The sequence below is a fragment of the Rattus norvegicus genome, chromosome 1 (assembly GCF_021556685.1).
Source record: "Rattus norvegicus strain SHRSP/BbbUtx chromosome 1, alternate assembly SHRSP_T2T, whole genome shotgun sequence".
Classification (NCBI taxonomy): domain Eukaryota; kingdom Metazoa; phylum Chordata; class Mammalia; order Rodentia; family Muridae; genus Rattus; species Rattus norvegicus.
This window is the reverse complement of record NC_141534.1, coordinates 134,920,790-134,943,529: the sequence shown is the minus strand read 5'-3', so window position 1 is coordinate 134,943,529 and position 22,740 is coordinate 134,920,790. Positions and strand designations below refer to the sequence as shown.

The 22,740-nt window shown below is 42.6% G+C and overlaps 1 long non-coding RNA gene across 1 annotated transcript; it reads right to left on the bottom strand.

Annotated features, from left to right (window-relative positions):
- Nucleotides 1-6,697: 6,697 nt before the first annotated feature.
- On the bottom strand, nucleotides 6,698-21,368 carry LOC148007718 (uncharacterized). Its single transcript, XR_015647076.1, has 3 exons — nucleotides 21,183-21,368; nucleotides 8,118-8,322; nucleotides 6,698-7,710 (listed from the first exon to the last, which is right to left on the bottom strand). It is a non-coding gene; the product is annotated as an uncharacterized LOC148007718 (long non-coding RNA).
- Between the last annotated feature and the right edge of the window lie 1,372 nt (nucleotides 21,369-22,740).

Sequence of the window (22,740 nt, the reverse complement as noted above, 5' to 3'; positions counted from 1 at the left end):
AGAGTCCATTTCCGACCATCTTCTCCCCATTCTATCTCCAGACAGGAAAAAGCCTGGGTATTTGTGAGAAAGATTGAGGAAATATTGAATCAGCGAACTGAGACAGCATTCACTAAGAGTTTGTTCTTTTCTTTGTACCAATTTGCCACATGCTATGATGATCATGTCTCTACACTACTGGATCATATCTTTACTTAATGAATAAGAAACACAAAATGTTCCATATCAAAACAATGACAATTATACCAACTCCTAAGTAGCATTTGTTCCTCATAGATTCAGACTCATATTACAGAACATGAAGATTTCTTTTCTTGGATTTTGCTTTTCTTCATCAAGTGCCACAATCCACCTATTTGTTCGTATGTAAATTGATCAATACATCAGCACTATTTGTTCTAGCTCTCAATAAAAATATCTGGAGTTGCCTCAAATGCTTTAGTGATTTGGGTAAATGACATATATAGGTTTATCATCTACAAATAAAGAGCTTCAAAGCAGCACATATCTGTGCACATGAGGCATACACATGCATAATGAATAAAAGTTTCACCCCTACATAAGGATAAGGAAAGTCATTAGCAATCGCATTGTTTTTTTTTTCTTTTTCTTTTTTCAGAGCTGGGGACTGAACCCAGGGCCTTGCACTTGCTAGGCAAGCGCTCTACCACTGAGCTAAATCCCCAACCCCAGCAATCGCATTGTTAATAGACGCCAGAGACTATATGTTATTCTTATCAATCCATCCCACAGGGAGAAGGACGCAAAGCATAAGCCTGATTTTCAGTTCCTGATACATGTTGCACAGTAAACAGATAACAGACAAAAACTTGTTCCATAAAGCAATTTGCATATTCCAGAACATCTTGGTACACTTCTGCAGTACAGGAAGTGAAAAGCAAAGCCATAACACTGATTGATAAAAGTCCAGCACATGACTTAGATGGGGCTAAGGACCAAATACAGCTACATATCAGAAACTTCAGGGTGGGGTTGAAGAGATGGTTCAGTGGTTAACAGAGCTGGCTGCCCATACAGAGGACCTGGGTTCAGCCCCCAGCACCTGCACCAGGTGGCTTACAACTGTTTATAAGTAGCTCAAAGATGCTCCCTCATCAGACACTTGCTCGCACATGATACACACAAATTCGTGTACGTGCACACAGATACACATAAGTTAAAAAATATATTAGTTAATCTTTAAAAGAGGAAGGAAGGAGGGAGAGATGAAAGGAAGAAAAAGAAAAAAAGAAAATCAAGAAAAAGACAGAAAGATAGAAATAAGAAAGACAAAGAGAAAAAATATAGGAGAAAGAGAGAGAGAGAGAGAGAGAGAGAGAGAGAGAGAGCGCTCTCAGGGAAAATATAGATCTTCTTGACAGCTCCTAGAAGACCACTGTTATAGAAAAACTCCTTAGGAATTTAAAATTTATTGCATCTTTTTCTATCCTCTGAAATAAACCAAGTCGATGAAGTGTGTGTGTGTGTGTGTGTGTGTGTGTGTGTGTGCACGTGTGCACGCGTGCATGCGCATGCACATGTGTATGGGAAGAATGTGATATAAGCTAAAATCTAGCTTTAGCCTCCTTTGAAAAGGATAAAGGCAAAATTCCTGGTAAATCTCTTACCTTCTTATGTAAGTCCAGAAAACTAGGAAACTCCAGCAGCAAATACTTACCTTTATCTTATCTGATATAACAAAACACCTTGGCCCTGATGCCACAAGATAACTTAAGTTATCCACTGTGAGCTGATATGAACACCAGCAACTGTTCCCCTGTGAGATCTGCATCAGATACATACCATGCTTTCCAGAAAATTAATCTTGCTGAACCTGAAACCTTATTTTAAAACAACCAGCTCATAAATTGTTGTCCCTGAAACAAGCGAAAATGACTCCCCCTCCCAATACTCTTCTTATAGGAAGATAGTTTAAACAGTGTCTATATACAAAGTGGGGGGGGGGGAATTCTGATGACCTTGGACTTGCTCTTGATAACACCAGAGAAGTCACAAGGTGAGGAATAGTGATAGAAGTCAAGAGGCCTACCTATTAAGCCCTTGGCAGCCTTGGACAGCTAGTGGCATGGGATCTATGGACATTAGCCAGCAAGTGACATTAGTTCTATAAACTGTCAGCCTTTGATTATACCCAAGCAGACTCTAGGAGAGCTAGAACATCTGTTTCCCCGGATAGATGTGCAAACAACCACAGAATTTTCTTGCCTGTGCCCTCCTTGGGATTGTGGCCCACACGTACACTGAGCTTACCCTCAGTGAAGTTCTTTCCCATGGAAAACAATGGAGACCCAGTACCTCCACCTCGAAATGAGGAATCTTGGAGAAAAGAAGATGCATGAATCAGAAGCATCTGACATCAGTGTGTGCCCAGCATTCTGTAGCTGAAGTGCACTAGGAAGAGACAGTCTTTGGTCTGTGTGTACACATACTATTTATTGGCATTTGCTCTAGTTTATTCCCAACTTTTGCGTAGAAAGTTTATACCTCAAGAAGCAGAGAGTTGGCAAGGCTGGTTTATCTCTCCTTATCCAGACAGAATCCTAATGGCCTGCCCTCCTCTTGCCCAACGGAACCAACTTGTCCTAGTCTCCCCAAGACTTCTCCTGTCTCACACAGGCCATGTCCTGGGTCATCAGGTATGATCCTGTTCAACAAATTCATAGAGACCATCTGTAGAGCTTCACAGAACCAACATATGCTGCCTTTTAAACCTTCTGCGTCAAATTATTCCCAACTTCAATAGTCCTTGAGTGCTGTCACAGGAGTGACTAAAGATATATAGGTGGGACTGGAATGATCAGACCCTTTGGCCACTGGCAGTTAGATCATGACCTCTGTAGAAACCAGACCTATGCCTGGTTCATCTTCCCTCCCACTGCCATGTGTCTCCATTGCTCCATAAAGTCAGGGAGGCTGTAGATTCAGCCTATAAGAGCTCTCAGGGATCAAGGTCCAGCTATGGCTCCAAGGATTTATATCTCCTGTGGGACTTCAGCTCCCTGCTCATATGCACAGATTCCTGACTTCCAGCTTTCTCCTTTTTGTTCTTCCTCTTTCCTTCCCCTCTTTTCCTCTCCTATAAAGAAATGGACACCTGATTTTCTGCCCCCCTTTACTTCTAAAAGTTCTTTCCCTAATGACCTTGGCTTGAGGGAGAGCAGGGCTTTTCCTAGGTCATGCTTGGTGTCAAAGTGGTCCACATGAAAAATAACTAAACATATAGCAATGTAATCGCACAATAGATGTGCAGAGCTCTCTTGGCAGAAGAACTTTCCTCAGAAGCTGGCCTGGCCTTCTAATGCCTTCTCTGGTGAAAAGCCTTTATCTACTGAGGTTGGGGTTAGAAACAACTCTTTCAGCGTCTCTGAAACTCATTCACTGGAGAAGAGAGCTGGGTGCTAGGCTGTTGTGGCACTGAAGAAACCAAAGCAGCCACGAAAAATATCTGCCTGCTCGTGAGGCGATGTCTCTGAGGACTTGAAGGCTGGGTTTAAATACTTCCAAACAGCAGACGTATAATACTACCTGAGCCGTACTATGCATTACACGATTGTTTGCAGGCAACCTCTGGGTAGGTAACCACTTCCCATTTAAGTACTGCTGTCTCTAACTCTTTCCCCAACTAGCTCTTGCAAACTCTCAATTGTCTACTACACTACTTCTAAGGATGTCCGGAAGTTAGTCAGCTCTCACTGTCCTCTAGTATCCCCTCTTTTGCTCTGAAAAGTTCAGAACTCAAACCAGGCTTCCATTTTTACATAATGGAGACAAGCAACTCCTGTCCTTCATTACTTTATTGTTTAGGGTCCTGTTTGTTTATGTGTGTGTGTGTTGGGGGGGTGCTGTGTTTTTGATCAGTTTGTCTGTGTTTGCTTGTGCATACATGTGTGTTTATGTGTGTGCGTGCTATGGGTGTATATCCCATGTGTATACATCTATGTCCCATGTGCGTATGTGTTCATATGTGTAAGTGTGTGCCCCATTTATGTGTGTTTGCATGTGCATGCATATATGTTTGTGTGTGTGTCATTTATGTATGTCCTAAGTGTATGTGTGTGTGTCATTTATGTGTGTCCTAAGTGTATGTGTGTATGTCCCATGTGTTTTGTGTATGTGTATGTATATGTGTGTCCCATTTGTGTGTGTTTGCATGTGCATGCATGTATGTTTGTGTGTATGTCATTTATGTGTGTCCTAAGTGTATGTGTGTGTGTCATATATGTGTGTCCTGTGTGTATATGTGTATGTCCCATGTGTTTATGTGTATGTGTATGTATATGTGTGTCCCATTTGTGTGTGTTTGCATGTGCATACATATGTGTGTGCCATGTATATGTGTCCTATGTGTGTGTATGTGTGTGTGTGTGTGCTTGCATGCACGTGTATATTTATACACGTGTATGCATAAGAAGATCAGGGCTAACTTTCAAAAATCAGTTAACTCCCTCCACTCAGGGCGCCAGTCATGATGGCAAGTGCATTTACCACTGCACCATCTCCACCAACTCCGTGCTGCCCCATTTAAAGTACCTGCCACGTACACCTTTTCAGTTGTAAATTTCCTTCTCCATAAGATTCATTATTTTGCCAGTAGCTATTGGTTTTTGCCTCTTTCTCATGCATTTCTCTGCTTGAGCCTGTCTTATTCTCCATCTGACGAAAGATGGTCAGCTGTTCAATGTACTGTGGGGGAAATATCCTGAGACATTGTTTTCGCTCCTGTAAAGTAACAATAGTAAAAAATCTGAAGGAAAACAAAAAGACTTGGGTTTACTGGAAGAAATCAAGAAACCCACATTCCTCAGAATTGTGACTTCCCACTGGAGATGAAGTCAGGCATTAGGTCCAGCTTGGCTTCACTCATGTCCCCAGGTGTTTTCTTGACATTTACATAGACTTCACTCCTGACTCTGAGTCAAAATGAGGCTTCCTTTATCTACATCCTGTTGTCCAGAAAGCTACAGAACAAGCAGAGTGACGCCATGATGGTTAGTCATAGTGGTCACTCTGGTTGTCATTTATAGTGTCCATGGTGGTCAGCCATAGAGGTCTCTGTGGTGGTCAGCTATATTAGCTGTAGTGTTCACTGTGTTGGTCACTAAGGTTTTAGTGTTCATCGTGAAGGTCCCTCAAAGCCTTGGAGAAACTACCTACCCGAGGGAGCTCACAGAAGGAGGGATGTAAGAACGCACATCACATGTCTATGTCCAGCACCAAAGCCTGGGGCAGAGGACCCGGAACTGAAACGTTGTTTTGAATAGGGAAAGCATCATAGCTATGGCCATAGCCTCCAGGCCTAAGTAGTTACCAGATCCAGAGGCCACTAAAAGAAAACACAAGATCACTTGCCCAGGGGTCACCATGAAGGAACTGTGTGAGTACTGACTCCCTTCCAACTTGGCCTACTTCTTGATGTCTGTCTCAGAGCTATTGGCTCTTGTTCAGGAGACGTCAAGCCTCTGGAGCACAATCATGTTAGAAGAGATGGACCATTTGTCATTTTTTTTTTTTGGTGCTGGAGTTTATGTGTGTGCATGCGCATGTGTGGTGTGTGTGTGTGTGTGTGTGTGTGTGTGTGTGTGTGTGTGTGTGTCTGTGTCTGTGTCTGTGTCTGTGTGTCTGTGTCTGTGCTGGTCTGTGTATATGAATGTGTGTGCAGAGAAGTATGCACATAGAGGCCAACAGCTGATGTAAGGTGTCTTCTTTAGCTCTCCACTTTACTTTGTCGCAATAGCATTTCATCACTGAATGATGATGGTTCACTCATGATTTGCTAGATTGCTGGCCCAGTGTGCCCCAGGGCTCCTCTTGCCTCTCACACTGCCAGAATGGTGTTACAGATGCATCAGGCCGTGCCTAGCTCTTTTTGTAGATGGTAGGAATCTGAACTCAAGTCCTCATGCGTATAGCAAGTGCTTGACCGCTGAACCATCTCCCCAGCCTCTAATTTTTTATTGAGACAAGCACTTACTTATTGCCTAGGCTGTCCTTCAACCCTTGAGGTCAATCATCCTCCTGCCTCAGCCTCGTAAGTACCCAATATAATAAGAACGTGTGTCTCCATACCTCCCCCTAAGTGCCTTCCTACCTTCTCCTTTCCTATTTGGTTAGGGTTGAGGAGTTCTGCCTCTCCATGAGTTTTTCTTATAAAAGCCTCCATGTGTGCTTAGTAGAGAGTGTTAGAAGCCCAGGGAGTTTTTATAGTTATTACAGAGACAAGCAAGCATCCATTCTGTGTGTTTCCATTAACACAGACTGGCAATTAATGCTTTTGGTTCAAAAGCCTTCAAACATTTGAACATCCATTTGCACGTTTAAATGACTCTATGTAACAGTCAGGCAGGTGGTTAACTATATGGATATTAAATTCATAGAGAAACGGGTAATTTTCAATTATAATTGTCAATTCACAGTTTACATGATAAGAATTTTTTGAATAGAGCCATTAGCTGATTTAGTTAGCCAGGGTTTTTATAAATCATGGTTTATTTGCTTATTCTATTTATAAAAGAGGAATTCTGAGTAATCTCACATGATTCAATAAATATTTACTTTGGTCCTTATTTTGCTCAAGTGCCAAGTTTGACAGTGGATGAAATATCATTGACTCTTCTTAAACAGCTGTTTGGATGCGTCTGTTTTATTAGTTATTTTGTTTACTATTATTACTCGGATAATGGTTTAAAAGTTTTATTCATTTACTATTAATTTGTTTTTTTATAAATAAAGTCCAAATAGGGCTGAAGAGCTGTTCCCTGTAATTTTCCAACATATTGTACTTTCCTGGTAATATGTTTTGACAATAGAAACTTCCAGGCCAATCAGAAGCAGTCCCATCTTCCTAAACGAGGCCCTTTAAAACAAAACTTTGAAATATATAGCGCTAGCTAACACATAATAAAATTTGATGATTTTGTTGTTGTGGATACTTTTCCTCTCTCCCGGGCAACAGAAATCATTTAAAAGCCTCTCATTTGGCTTTTACAACACAAAAAGCAATTCAAGGCAACAGATCTGTGGGGGAGGATCCTGAGCTGGGTGGAGAAGCAGAATGCCATTCTGGGAGATGGCTTCAGCACTCACAACCCTGTCTCTCAGTCTGGTTGGCTCCTGATGAAGTAGGAACTTTCCACGGTGGCGGATGATAAACAGAGCTAATGCTTCTGCTTCCCAGGTAGTGCCCCAAAGTTTAGAAGTCCAGGCGATCGTTTAGTGTGCCACATCTGCTGCTAATTATTTATCTCGGCTCCATCCTTGACGTTCCAACCTTCCTCCTCAGGCTTTCCCCTCTCCCATACAACATGAAACAATGGGAGAAATACCTCTGTTGAGTCTCTCAGACTGCTTCCTGTGGATGCAGCCAGACCCCTGTACATTAAAGGGAAAATCTATGAGGCTGATGCAGCCAGCCTCCAGTGATAAGTGCCGGAATCTCTCTGCATTCTGAGACGTTCATCTATGTGGATATTAGTCAGTGTTCTTTCATTGAGACAAATCCCTAACACAAATAGCACGTAAAGGAGAGGATTATCTTGGCATCTGAACATCTTGGCATCTTCAAGAGCTGAACCCAGATGACGCAGAAGTATCAGTCCACCGTCATCTGGTCGTCTGCCTTGGTCCAATAGCCGCACTCCCTCACTGTGGAGGAAATAAGTGGTAGAAAAGGCTCGGTCCCATCGTGACAGCCTATAGGCAAAGAGAGAGAAGATGGCCGGAGTCTCACATCTCCTTGAAGGGTTCTTAATTCCCTCTAACTGGACCTCACTTCCGAAGCATTCTGCCTCTAGCCAATAGCACCAAAAGCTGACGACTAGGCAACTTAAACACAAAGGCCTGGGAGAGGGTGACAGGATACGAGAAATAAATATAGAAACATTAAAACGGGGGAACAGACTGTTGCTGTGCAGTCCAGGCTGGCCTCGAACTTGTGACCTTCCTGTCTCAACCTCCTGAGTGCTGAGATTCCAGTCCTGCACCACCACACCTGGCTCAAAGGAAATATTGTACTTCAGATTTCGGTGAACTATCGAAAATTATTATATACCCCATTGCAAACAGCCAAATTATTTTGAGAAATGCAAACTTGTACTTACTTAAATATAATCTTCCTGCCAGGTCCTCAATAAAATATTCGCCAGCTCTGAATACGAACCGGGGTCTATGATGCCTCTACTTGCAAAGGTTTCTTGGGGGTCAGAATGTTCCTTTTACTGGAGTTTGTTGTCTTAGCAGGTGGGGTACGACAGGGACTAGCGGGTGCTAATCCCAAAACACAGGTATGAGACAGTCATGGACCTTCTGCAAAAAGAGATGAGGATGTTTTTGCTTCAGTAGAGAACGGCATATCGGGTCAGGGAATCAGCAAACAGGCAATACCCAACAGAACTAGACTTGGCTGTAATTCCTGGATGTTCAGGTTATACGGCCTCAGGCGTGCATGCAGTTCCTCAGCCTCAGCCTCCTTATCTAAAGAATGGAAATCATAACATGATCTCAATGGCTCTTTAGAAAAATAACAAGGCAGTTTCCACGTGAGTGTCTCACCTGTATTCCATGGATGGTAGGTGCGTGGTTCCCCTTTGCCCTCATTCACAATGGCTTATATTTTTCTTACCGATTTATAAGATTTTCATGTACTCTGGATCTTCACCCTTACTAAAAGCTAATATTTAATAAACTTCTGTGTTTATGTGAGAGACAGAGAAAGACAGAGACAGAGAAAGTGTGTGTGCGTGTGTGTGATATATATGTGTGTGTGTGTATACATATATATATATTAGTCCTGTTTTCAATAAATTTTCTTTCTTTTAATGTTTTTATTAGTGTCTGTCTGTCTGTCTCTCTCTGTATGTGTGTGTGTGTGTGTGTGTGTGTGTGTGTGTGTGTGTGTGGTGTTTTATACCCACAGGTATGTAAATTCACCAGAAATTCGCTAGAAAGGGACATCATAGTTTGTAGAGCTAAGGTTGCAGGCATTTGTGAACTATCCAACATGGTTTCTAGAAACTGAATCAGGTCCCTGAAAGAGCAGCAAGCACTCTTAACCACTGAGCCATCTCTCCAGCCCAGTAAATTTCCTCTTAGAGCAATGCGTAAGTTAACATGTGCTCATTATCCCCTGCTATATTTATTATTTCACTTCATACTCACTAATCCATTTCATTTGTTTTCTCTTTTTTGAATACTATGTAGACTCTGGAAAATCAACTGTACCAGGCTTTTGGCATATACATACATACATACATACATACATACATACATACATACATACATACCATACAAAGTTTACTTGCCAGTTGGAGATATAAGAATATAATTACCTTCAATGAATTATAAAATGCAATGCACGCTGTAGAGTCAATGTGAGGATGCAGGAGCTTGGGAGTGTTTCAAGGTCAATGTGGCTAACGAGAACACTGCTGTAAAAGCTTAGGAGAAGTTGGACATGCAGGAAGAGGGTTTGTAGCATAAGATGGAGATTCAAGAACAAATCTTGATTTGTTTCTACACCAGTCTACTTAGCTTATCTCCTTTTACCTTTAAGATAATTCTCCAACCCGGTTCTTATCTTTATCTTTTCAGAAAGCTTAGAAAACTTGGCAAAGGCCTCAGAACTAGTTAATGTTGGAATTTTGGTTGAACTTGGGTAGCATGCATTTCATGGGTTTGATCTTAACATCTCCTGAGATCAATTCGCCACGACTTAGCAGGCTGGCCGGGAAGACCAATGTTCTATTTGCTGCCCAGACACACTTGGGAGGGCTTGGGTGGGTCAGATGGCAGGGAGCTTGAGGCGAACCTGAAGTTAGAACTTCACACTATGGCACTTGGAGTTGTTTGGTAGGCTCTGCAGAACAAAGGCAGGTGAACTGCCTATCCTGCCCGTCATGCTTCACCAAGAATTGTCACAGTCTGACCTTGTGAGAAGCTGAATTTGGGAAAAGCTAGAAAATTGCTCCTTTGAAGGAGCTGAAAGTTTAGAGACACAGAAGCAGAACTCTTAGATAGGCGAATGTGCAGGCGAGAGAGCTGAACGCCGCTCCTTCTGGATACAAGTGTGTTAGCAAATGGGAAAGCAAAGGAATAACAGCTCATGCACAAGACAGTATGTGGCCTGTGGGCCCTTGTCATGTGAGCTGTGAGAAAACAAACAAGGCCACCCTTGCTTCCGTTTAAAACAGCTTGCTTGCTTTGTGCCGTTTGTTTGACTTCCCTCATTTGCGTTTTCCAAAGAGCTCCTCATTCTCCATCCTGGTTATTAATAATATTTTGATGTATTCTTTGACGTTTTCAGACACAGAGCCCACGCATGTCAATTGTATCTACCCTCATGCTTCTCCTCCTTCCCCTCTCCTCAAGAAATCCTTCGTGCCTTCAACTCAACACCCTACTTTACAATTATTATTCATTGAACTGTTTTTGAACCAACTGAGTCCAGGTGGTGATACCCATATGTGTATATGGGAATTACTTATCTGCTGGGGATTGACCAACTTAACAGTGGTCACTTCCACAAAAAAAAAAAGCGACTTTTTCTCTTCCACCAGCCATCAACTAACAGTAGAAACTTCAGATAGGGGTAGGGTCCCAAAAGCCTCTCCTCCCTCCATGCTGGAATTCCCTTCTTTAGCTTTATTTAGAATGCTTTGACTGTATGCGCGCCACTCAAACACCTGGTGCCTTCAGAGGTCAGAAGAGTGTGTCAGAGCCCCTGGACCTGAAAGTACAGCTACTTACAAGCCACTGTCTGGGTGCTGGGAACTGAAATTAGGTCTTCTGCAAAAGAAAAAAATCTAAACAACGGAGCCATCTTTCTCTTTCCTTTGCTAGAGCTCTTACCCGGCTTGATCCTCTTCAGGTAAACCCAGCCATCGGTTTGTGTACGCCACAGCAAGGCTACGTTGGTAGGGAGCACTTCGTGTCACTCTTTCCCACCCTCTTGCTTTTACATTATTTCTGCTGCTCCTTGATGCTGTTCCCTATCTTTGGGCAGCAGCGGAGATACAGATGTCCTACAACTGAGCACTTGGTGCTACTTATTTACAGCTCTTTGCATAGTAATAGATCTGTGTGTTAACCTCTACCCACTGCAACAAGCTCCTCTGACAAAGGTTGAGAACACACAAATGTATGTATATAAACATGATTATGAAGAAGGCAACAGAACAACACACCCAAATGCTCCCCTGGGGCCTATGGCTTCCTCAGCCATGAGTTTTGAACACATTTACAGTCCCAGGCATGAATTACCCCTGGTCTTCAAATGACTCAGTTCATTGAACACGTCAAACCTTTATTTTCTAGAGACAGCTTTCCAGCTGATCTATAAAGGACATGTCAGATAATGGGAGCAGTGTATCCACTCTTATATAGGAAGAACCCAACCATACTCCTATTATCTGACCTTCTATAAATGACTTGTGTTTAGGGGCTGTTAGCAAACTAACAAGTTAGCTTGTGTGGTTTTGAACAAGGTCTCAACTATCATGCAGCTTGCCTGGAGCTCACTGTGTAATTCAGGCTGGTCATAAACTAACAGCCTCAGCCTCCCTTATGACAGGATTATGGGCATGAGTCGCTCTGCCAGACTCCATTCCGAGTTCATTCATAGTTCTCTCATGGAGTAATAGACCAAGCATGCATAAGTTGAGAGACAAAAGTGAACAAAGGTTTGTATTTTGCAGAACTTGGGTGTGAATTAGTCCTAAAAGAAATGAAAATAGGTAAATGATAATTGTGGCCCATGGGGTAAAATCTAGACTGACGCAGAAGAGGAGAACTCCAACAATACTCAACACAACCCTCATCAACTCTTGAGACAGGCTGTAGTTCCCTGAGTGAATTATTTCAACTGGACCCCCCACTCTTTTATAGATGTCCCATGGACAATGACCCGCAGATAGGACCATTACATACTGAATGACCCAAAATAACAGGCAGTTATAAATATAGGAAACACTTCCTAGGTAACATGTGCCCTGCAGATGTTGACTACTTCCAGAATCCAAATGTCCCACTTTGAGTGTCCAGCCAAAGTTTCTGCCTAAGTCTTATCATTCTATTTATTGTCTTCCAATATACTGCATGAATAGGAGATGTTAAAAGAGAGCAAGAGAAGATGTTTCCATCCTTACCACTGAATCTGGTGTTAATTTATTTGGTTTGTTTCATTGAGACACATTCTTACCTTGTGTCAGATACCTGTCATGTGCAAGTCCTTGTCATTATGAAACAGCTCTGCTCTGGCTTTCTCAATCATGTTTTCAAATAGAGAAGACAGGAGACCCTTGAACAACAATCTTCTCTCTCTTTTCCAAGATCAACACTGAAAACCCATCCTCATGATTCCAAGTTCACCGAAATGATCTTTCATAAGATCTAGTTGAAATATGAGGCATACAGCATCCAGAGTCTATTCTCCATTTCCTGAGGTTTATAATTTCTTACCACTATGTTAAGTCTAATGCTTCCTAGCCAAGTCATCCATTGGCCCAATAGCTCAGTAGCGAGTTTGCTAGGAGAATAACAAATGTAAGTGATGAGGTAAAATAGTGGAGATTAAACCTATTTCTCAACTTGCTAGGTCCTATGAATCCCTTAACAAATATGTCAAACATAGAGATTCCTGGAAACTACACTGAGTCTTGCAGTCCAGACCTGTCAATGATGTAAGTTCCTAGCAAGTCCAGAAATTCTGAGAAACTGTTGCTAACTCACCTGCCCAGTGCAGAATGTAGGAAGGAGAATTCCCTTGGCTGGGACTTCATGCTTGCGAGACACACCACAACTCATGCAAAATACACTAATGGATGTTTAATGGATGCAGGCTATAGGCCATCAAGGTAGGATGTGGCAAGAGACTTAGAACAGAAGAGGGAAAGGAGGGTTTACTGAAAGGTCAATGGAGAGGCCAACAGCTCTACTGACTGTAGCCCATTTTGACGGTCAGCCAATACCCACATCTACGTACTGACTGACACAATGCAGTCAATTAATTCTAGCTGGCCTGACACTGGGCTGTTCATAAACTTGTTCCAGGCCCATTCTTGGCACCACCCATAGGTGAGTCAATCTCAGTGGCACATTGGAGGCTTCCTAGTTTATCAGGAAAGGTAAGAAACTTCATAGCTGACTCATAAGTTTGCTTCTGTTGGGGTGACCAGAAAGCCTTCTGAAAATAGTCCTGAGGTGCCCCTGCTTGTTTCTTAAGCTGATGAAGATATAGAACATCCATCTCCTTAGCCTCAGTCCTGAAGCAGCCCTTTTGGTGAGAAGAGCCAATCGATGCTTTGATTGGTAGTGCCCAAAGCCACAGATAACTTTGAAGTCCCCATAATTGCTTACACAAAGGCTATTATTGAATTTTAGGAATGAGACATGGTGGTTGAAGAGACCATTCTCGGTATACTCAAGTGGAACTCAAGGTCCTGGGTGCTTATGTGAAACAGATAGGAAGAAAAGTGATTTCAGTTCAATTTGATGTTCTGATTCCAAAGAGACATAACATACAGGACTTCCTGGAGACATTAGTGAGAGTAGGGTACTGAGGATTGATCTCACCAAGGAAAGCTTCCTATACATAGCCTTGTCTCCACAGAGCTGAGCACAAAACTCAACAAGAGCCCAGTAAATAAAGGACTTATTGGAAAAGCTGTATCCCAAACCCATCTCTGAGTTCTGTCTTTGTTTTAATGCTGCTCAGTACATCCTTCAAGGCTCACTTCCACCAAAACATTTGGTTTTGGGGCTGGGATCTGGGGCAGAAAAAAACAAAAGCAAAGACATAAACAAAAAAAACAAGAGAAAAATGTAGAGACAATGGATGAAGCAAGATGATGGTTCAGAATTTCAGCTCACTAAACATTTTCACTAAACATAAAGACCGTATTTTTTCTGTAGAAAGAATGAGTTTCATATAAGAATATTAAAGTAACAGCAAACCAAGCTAAGGCCAGAGTAGATACAGCCTTGAGTGGAGCTTCACCCCTTTCCCAGATATTTTCTAGAAATCTCCAAAACAAGGCTTAATTTTTTCTTCACAGAAAGATATGGTTCCTGCATTCCAGTGATATCAATTTTATTTTTACCTTATCAGTTGTAATCCTGCTAGTGTGCCCCCCAAAGACAGCTCTGTGTTTTTATTTAAATATCTTGGGAAACTTTTGAAGACAATAACATCAGACATTACTCAGATGGTGCATATGGCTATTGTAAACAGTATGATGTGTGCCTCTCCCTTCAGAAGCCTGCACCCACACTTCTCCAGTGAACCTTACTCTTTCTTTGACAGCCCTGATTTCTACTACACCTTGCACTTAAGTCTAGATTTTAAAAGTTTTGATAAACTCCAGCTCTTATTCGTTCTGGATTATCATAACATCCTTTTTCTTGGCAAAGCCATGGATCCAACTTTAGCTGGATCTGCCAAGGACAACTGGAGCTGCTATAGACAAAGAGTATGAAGCTTTATCTACAACCACAGCCTCTGCAGAGAAGATCTAGGGAGCTTCTGCTCTTTCCCACTTCCACGAAGTTTAGTTCAGCAGTGTCTAATCTCTTTAGACATCTTGCATCTTATCTCTGAGATGTAGCCCTTGAGACGTGAGCAAACACCTGAAGTCTCGACACTGCTATGTTCTGCTATCCTGACTGAAGGTCAGCAATTATCTGAGTCACTGAGCAGTGGGGTGATGTCTGAGCTCTGTCAGTCCACTAGGTCTCAAGTGGGAGGTGGTGAGGTATAGTTTAAAGCAAGCTGCAAGACACTGCATTGACTTAGCTGTAAGAAATTCCTTCTGTGGGTTAGGGCCATGAAGCTGCGGCTGCATGAGAATCTCACACAGACAGAGACTCAGCCTGAGTTCTTCCCAGCAGTGTTTGATGAGACCAGCTCCAGAGGCTGCCAAGCCATCTCTCAAAAGGCACCATCATGAAGAACTCAGTTGCTAACACCTAATACCCAATGCACTTCCAATTTTCCACCTTCGGCCCTTTCTAAACCTCCTCAATTTCCCACATCCTTAAAAGCCACACACAACACATCAAAGAAACAAAAGAGAGATTGTATTGCTACCTTCATCATTAGATTGATAAAAATTAAAAGAAAAGACCACATGTGAGAAGGCTTATAGCTAGGGCCTGCCATGCACATTTTTAAAACATGAATGAATCAATTCATTGCAGTCCTGGGAATTGAACCTAGATCCTTCATGCATGCCAGGCAAGAACTCTTCCACTGAGCCACAGTCACCACTGCAACATGCTTTTAATAAGTGTCAGTTATTATGCTGGTGTTTTTCATCCTCAAGGACATTGTTTTCAATTACATGTATTCTCTCTATAAGTCTTCTCTGCAGTGAGTACCCATCTAATCGTGTAAGGGACATTTTCATTCTTCACGGGGTTTAAGTGTGTTAGCTCTGGGTGGGTGAACTTTAGATGCATAGAACAAAGGCCTAGAGAGATGGTATTGGCCTAGATCTTCTCAGGAGACTGCAGCTCAGGTCCCCCACTCTTCCTCTGAGTCTGCGCTGCTACTCTGTCTCCACTATTTATCATGCACAGTCGCTCCTTGGTGCCAAGTGAGTACCCCGTTGGAATCTAAACTCTCTGCCCCTAGTAGAATGTCAGAGATAACTTATGGGGCATTCTTAACTTGTTCTTCCGCTTGTTGACTCAGATGTCAACAAAGCTTCAGTGTGGATTTCTGACAGAGCAGAAGAATCATAAACAAGGGACTGATTGAGGTTGGAGAATAATTAACACTCATGGATGTTAACTAAGAGATCTTGATATTTTTGCCCAGTGCTTTAGACCAGTGAGCTTCATGACTCCATGTTATTTATATGTGTATATTGGGTGGGTCCCTCTATATCATTATGTCCCTGAGACAAATATGAGTATTGCAGTCATTAGAGGTCCTGCTCTCTTCTTTCATCCTGTAGAGTGAGCTAAAGTACAGTTTTCTACAGAGAGGAGCCTTAGTTATGGATCTCAGTCATTGTAACTCTGTGTACTTACAAGGAAGGCTGTATGGATTTTTTATTGGTTTGTTTTTGTTTTCACGTTTCAGACAGGTTCTCAGTTTGTTCTAGGCTTGCATGGAACTCACTATGTAGCCCAAGCTGGCCTCAGACTTGCAGAAGTCCTCCTCTAAAGACCCGAGATTATGGGCATGAGTCACCAGGTCTGACTCTATATAGTTTTTTTTTTCCTGCTACGTTTGCCCTGACTGAAGCAAGCTGGTAGAATTCAGTAAATCCCTTCCTGTCTTTCCATTACACAATCCAATTCAGTACAATGCAACTCCTCAAGACATCTTATGCTGCCTGTCCCTGAGACATGAGCAAACACCTAAGTCAGGCCTCTAGACTGTTCTAAAACCATGGCATTGAGAGAGAAGCTGGCCATTCCGTGAGGTTAACTATAGGGCTGGGCCTAGTGCTGGGTGATCCAATATTGCTACTGCTGCTGTTGAGATGCATGTTATACGATGAAGACACCCATTCAACTCTCAGTCTCTTTGTAGAGTTCAAAAGGGCACCAGGACCAATAACAGCTGCTGCAAAACACAGACATCTTGACCCACTGAGGCTAGCCTCTGACCTCAGTGCCAAACTGCTGGGTTTGTATTACTGCCTCTTCCAAGCTCTGTGGTTCAATCATTTGGGTGAGCCTGTTTCCCAGTGTCAAACAGCTTCTAGGAATTCACACAATGAGCAGGCGTTGGAGGCACGCCAGCTTGCTCTCTGCCTTCCTTCTTGCTGCTTGTTATTCAGAATTCAGGTCAGTTTCTATCTCCAGATCTCCCCGTCCTCCGTTATCGGATTTCAGCTTTGGTTTCTCTCTGGGACAGTGCAATAAACATTGTAACTGGGTCAGGCTCTGACTTCAGTCCCTTGTGTCATCCTGAGAGCAATTGACTGGACTTGTGTAACAGAAAGGACTGATGCAGCGTCAGGAAATCTGAGCAATCATCCCATTGGGTGGGGTCAGGGAACAAAACTCTATGGCCTATTGTATTGAGAGAAGACTGATCCCTATTTGAAAAGCCAAACTTTGGAAGCCATGGTTTTTTGCCTTTATGTTCATGGAGAAAACTGGTCTTAAAGTTACAGTGGATTTGTATTAAGAGCCCCAGTGAGGTGGGAGAGACTGAGGAGGAAATAAACAGAGCTATCTAGATATCTGAAGGTGACAATAGTGTTTTGGTTCCAACTTGTCTCTTTGCCACAAGACACGTCATTTCTCACTGGAGGTTGGACGTTTGCAGACAACATTATTTATGTTTCCTCTGAAAACCAGCTCCTCACTAAAAGACATTCCTGAGTACTTTGTACATGCAGGTGTGTCACTGCAGGGAACAAAGCAACCACAGACCTACAGCATCTTGGAGAAAAGACAAACGAACAATAAATATGACAATAAATAAACTACACAACTGCCAGTGCTGCTTGATGACAGGAAAATACATGGAGGAGACTAGGAAGGGCTAGATGGGAGATGGGAGAGGAGAGCAGGGGAGGGGTAACGTCATCAAACAAGAATCCGGCTACAAATGTCTTGCCTTTAGTGGGAAAGAGATGAATTTGAACCAAAACACTATTGTCACTTTCAGATATCTAGGTAGTTCTATTTATTTTCCCCTCTCACTCTCCCCAACCTCATCAGAGCTCTTAATACAAATCCACCTTAACTGAAACACCAGTTTTCTCCATGAACATAAAGGCAAAGCCACCATGGCTTCCATAGTTTGGTTTTTCAAATAGGGATCATCAATCTTCTCTCTATACAATGAGCCATAGAGTTCTGTTCCCTGAGCCCTCCCCATGGGAGATTGCTCAGATTTCCTGATTCCACATCACTATTCATTATATAAGGTCAACCTGTAGGCTGCCATGAGAAGAGTGACATGTCAACAGACCAGTCAAAATAATTTTTCCCTCAAATGAGCAAGTACAATGATTTGAGGAAGAGCTTGAGAGAATGAAGAAGAGAGCAAAGAAGCCCAGTGAGAAACAGGATGACCATCGATTGTCCAGCTATGTCTAAATACAGTACTAGGGACCCATGTCCCTCCACTCCAGCTCAGGGAGCCCTGTGTGATGATGATCTCTGACACATCACAGAATATGAGTGGCTGGCGAGGTATAAAGAAAGATGGAGAATTAAAGGAAGCATGGAAGTCTCCTATCACTGCTGTATCTCTATAGGAAGGAAAAGTTGTTTTAGCACCAAATACCAATAATCCTTAAAGCCAGCGGGTTGAGAAATTCTGGTAAGTTCCTATGTCGGGATGTTTTATTGAACTGGAGGGAATACCAGTCTGGGTATGGAATAAAGAACTTTTATGCTTCTTTAAAGTGGTAAGAGATTGTCATGGGGGGTGCCTTCCTTTGACCATGCTCTGCCCTTTAATTTCTACATGACTGTATTAGTTAGTTACACTTCTGTTGCTGATAAGACACCATGACTAAGAGCCAATTACGGAAGAGTTTTTGACTTACAGTTCCACTGGGATGAGAATCCTTTATGGTGAGGAGGAGTGACATCAGGAACAGGCAGCTGAAAGAGCCCGTTTGCAACAACAAAGGACGCGAGAGTGGATTGGAAGTGGAAGTATTCTTCAAGCCCACTCCCAGTGATGCTCGTTCTCCAGAAAGGCTGCATAACCTCTCCAAAGAGTGTCATAACTGATGACAAAGGGCTCAAATACATGAGTTTCTGGAGAGTGCTTCTCATTTAAACCACAATAACGCTAATGAAATTATCATTTTTTTTATGTAGTTGGGATTTTAAATGTTTCCGAGACAGCTCAAGGGTTGAAGGCGTCATTCTAGTGTAGCACATCGGGGAGGCAGTAGAACATTAAGAGTTGGTACCCGGTTGATGATCAGGAGGTCACGGGAGGATCTGCCTTTGAAAGGAGAGTAAGACCTAGGTCCCCTCCTTGTCATCACCATCTGCCTCCTCCAACAGTGGCCTGAAAGGAATAGGTCTGCCTGGTTTACTGCCTCAAGGGATTAAAACTACGAGCCCATACAACCTTTTTCATTCTGTCAACTGATGCCCTCTGGTACTTTTATTTTTATTTTTAGTGGCAGAAGATTAGCTAGCTGACATTTTCCTTGATTGCTTCCTCTGATACCAAATCCTCACATGGATGTTGGAGCACCTGATATGACAGTGGTGGCTCAACAGCTTTAATTCAAGTTCTTCTTTCTGTCCCCCTCTGCCACATGGAGGGTGGGAGAATGGACCTCCAAGGGAAGAGAGATGCTGTTCAGCAAAGTGTGGAGAAGATAGGCGTGAGGGCTGGGATGGTGTTGATGGCCAGAGCTGTGCCTCAAATACAACATGTGCTCAATAAATACTTGCTAGATGGATGAGTTCTAAAGTGTCAGGACCAGGGAAGACTAGGAAGGCACTGAACAATGTCAACTTTGGTGTGTTTGGATTTGTTCTGTAACTATGACTTTTTCTCTGATTTAAAGTATAGCTTAGGAGTAGTAGAAAGGCAATGGGGAGGGAAAGAATAGAATAAGTTTTTGTCTTGCTTATATAAAAATTCAGAGTATGGGGGAATTTGATACCCCACATATAAATAAATCAATGTTTTACACATTGTTTATTTACACTATTTGTTTAAATATGATTGAAATAAAATACTACTTATATCAAATAAAATATTTTGTTGTCCTGTAGCCTTTTTCCATGCCTATGCTGGAACCTAAAATGTTCTCCATCAACATGATGTTATAGCAGTGTGCTCACCCGGACTATGATCTAACAATGACTAACTTAAGCAGCATCCTCCTGGTGAGCACCCAGATTGCTTCCTACTTTCCTGCTGTACAAAGCTTTACATGAACCTCGTACGAAGACAGAAGATAGGAGATTTGTAGATTCTGGGCAGTTGTGCACTTAAAGCCTCTGGTTTCTCTTGATCTCATTCAGCACCCCAAGAGCTGCCTCACAAGGCAGAATCTGAGAGTCCACGTAAGCCCTAGGCCATTGTCTTGCCTGACATTGGAATTTCCAGAGTCTTTAGTGAGGTTGCTGGACCAGATCCCTCCCATATATGGGCTATGTGCCACATGTGATTAAGGAGGAATGGACTATGCAAATGATTGTGGCTGTGCAACTGGAACCTACTGAGTATCCCTCTCACCTGACATCTAAAAGCACCTTTGCTGTTTGAGTATGGTTTAAGGGTGTCCCACATGAAGACTTTTTCATATGGTTGAAGCTTTGGGGATATTGAGAAACAGTAAGGCCATTGGGATGATGGGGCATACTGGGAGGTCATCAGGGGAGATGCCTTTAGAAAGGATCTAATGTTATTGTTGTGAGGCTCTGGTTAATTCTCAATAAAGTACTGCTACAAATAAGTTAGGCAGCTCTCTCCCCTGTGTTTCTCACTCCTCTGTAACCAAATGGCTTCTGGATGAGGTAGTTGGTACAAGAGAACCCTGAGCCAGATTACTAGAGATGAAGGAGTTTATTAGAAGAAGTATTAATGCTAGGGACTGGTAGATAGAGGAGTAATATCATGGTGGCTCTCTGGAAAGAGTTCTGGCCCAGCATGGAGAGCACAGCAGATCTTTGAAGAGAGTCACAGTCCACACAGCAGAAGAGGAAGAAGGAACCACTTCTCATGGCTTTGCATAGGGAGAGATCTATATCAGGAGGCTACAACGAGGTTCTCTGACTCCAAGGCAGAAAGCAGGAACGTGCACAGGGAACAGGATGTGGCAGTCCTTTGGTATAAACTCATTTCCCAGATGGTGCTGTTAAGACTGCTATTTTCACACGAAATCTCAGCTGAGTGTCCACCATTATCTGCAGAAGGAGGCCTGATCATGGGCTAGATTTGAACATTACATCCCTACACCCTATCTACCAGGAATCCCTTGCCAGGGCCTGCTCCCTACTATTTGGATTTGTAGTCTCCAAAATCTGTAAAATATTATACCTCTCTTTTACATAAGTTTCCCAGCTTTAGGCATTTGTTGTAACAATGTAAAGTAAATTCAAGCCTTACTGTAAACTCCAAGTTTCACCAGACCAAACAGTAGAAATATCTAAATCTGAATTAGATGCCGTCAAGCCGTGCAGATGGCTAATTTTGTTGAACAGTGAACTGTCTTCCCTCTCACCTTCATCTGGCTCTTGTTCAACTCCAAAAGAAGAAAGAAGACTACAGGTTGATCCTTGTCCACTCTCAGCTCCACAGAGATGCATCTGTAGCTGTGTGTACACAGGAGAATGGTTTAACATCTGGATGGAGGTTTAGAGAGCTTCGGTCCACTTCTCCGGGGCTGAATGAATTCTTGGACCTAAAGCTGGTATTCAGGAAGTACTTGCTACTCTTTATTTATTAGAAGACAAAGAATGAAGAAGTGAACAGAGTACTCATGCAATGAGTGTGTGTTTTTTTAAGAGATTACACTATTACTTAATGATTCTGTTTACGGTGCTTCTCCAAACCTCTTGGAATGGTCCTTACAGGCAGATTCCCAACTCCACATAAAGACAAGTGGGATGGTTCTCCCAGTAGACGCTCCTTTCGGATTACTGAAACATCTTTCAGTTTAGTTCCTCATTATTCACCCTACTCAGAGCTCTACAGTGACTGGCAGTTTCTACAAAACTAACATCTGAAAATATGCTGACACGTCAATCATTCTGCTGAACAGTTTCCGGGAATTCCCAGAGTGCTCTGAGCACTGTTAGTAGGACTGGATTTGTAGGAAGTTCTCAGCCAACGTACTGGGAAGGAATCCAGGGCCATCTGTCTGGATGAGGCTGGGAAGCTCAGTGAACGGAGTGTCAAATCACACATACTTTGCTGCATCTTCAAAATAATTCACTACCACGTCTCAATTAATCTGTCCAGCACAAGAAGTAAAATAAAATGCAGTGGACCCACACTCTGTCAGTGCCACTCAGCCCAGGGCCACACTGTGAAAGGGAGTACATGGACTGTTTTGTAAAAACTATTTGGTAATTCTGACATGTATACAATATATGTAGGCCATATTTATTCTCATCCCCTTACATCTCCTCCTAGATACACACCTCTGTGTGTGTGTGTGTGTATGTGTGTGTGTGTGTGTGTGTGTGTATTTGGAGTTGGAGGCAAAATTGAAACATGTTCTTATGTACCCCAGGATGGAATATATGTATGTATGCTATATTTATTCCCATCCCCTTAAAACTCCTCCTAGATACACACACACACACACACACACACACACACACACACACACACACACACACACACCTCCTCCTAACATTCAGCTTCATTGCCCTCCCTTTTAAATAACCCATTAAGTCTAAATTATATGTGTGTGTAGAGCTATCCGTGGGAGCGCAGTGGACCTGCAAGGACCTCATCCCTTAAAACAACAACAAAAACAAAAAAAAAAAAAAAAAACCTGACCTCTTCTGCCATCAAGTGCCAAGGGATCCTAAACAAATGGTGGAGCCCCAGGAACCCCTCCCGTCCAAGCTGGAGCGTTACCTGACTTGATCTTGGGCAGGTCTTGCCCAGATAGTTATGGTTGCTATGAGTTCATGAGGCCGCTGACCATGTCAACTCCAGGGACCACTCCTTCATGCCACCGATGCAGCAGCCTCTCTCTCTTAAAATCATCTACTGTGTATGTTCCCTAAGCCTGTGGGATAGGGGTTGTTATATAGATATCTCCCTTA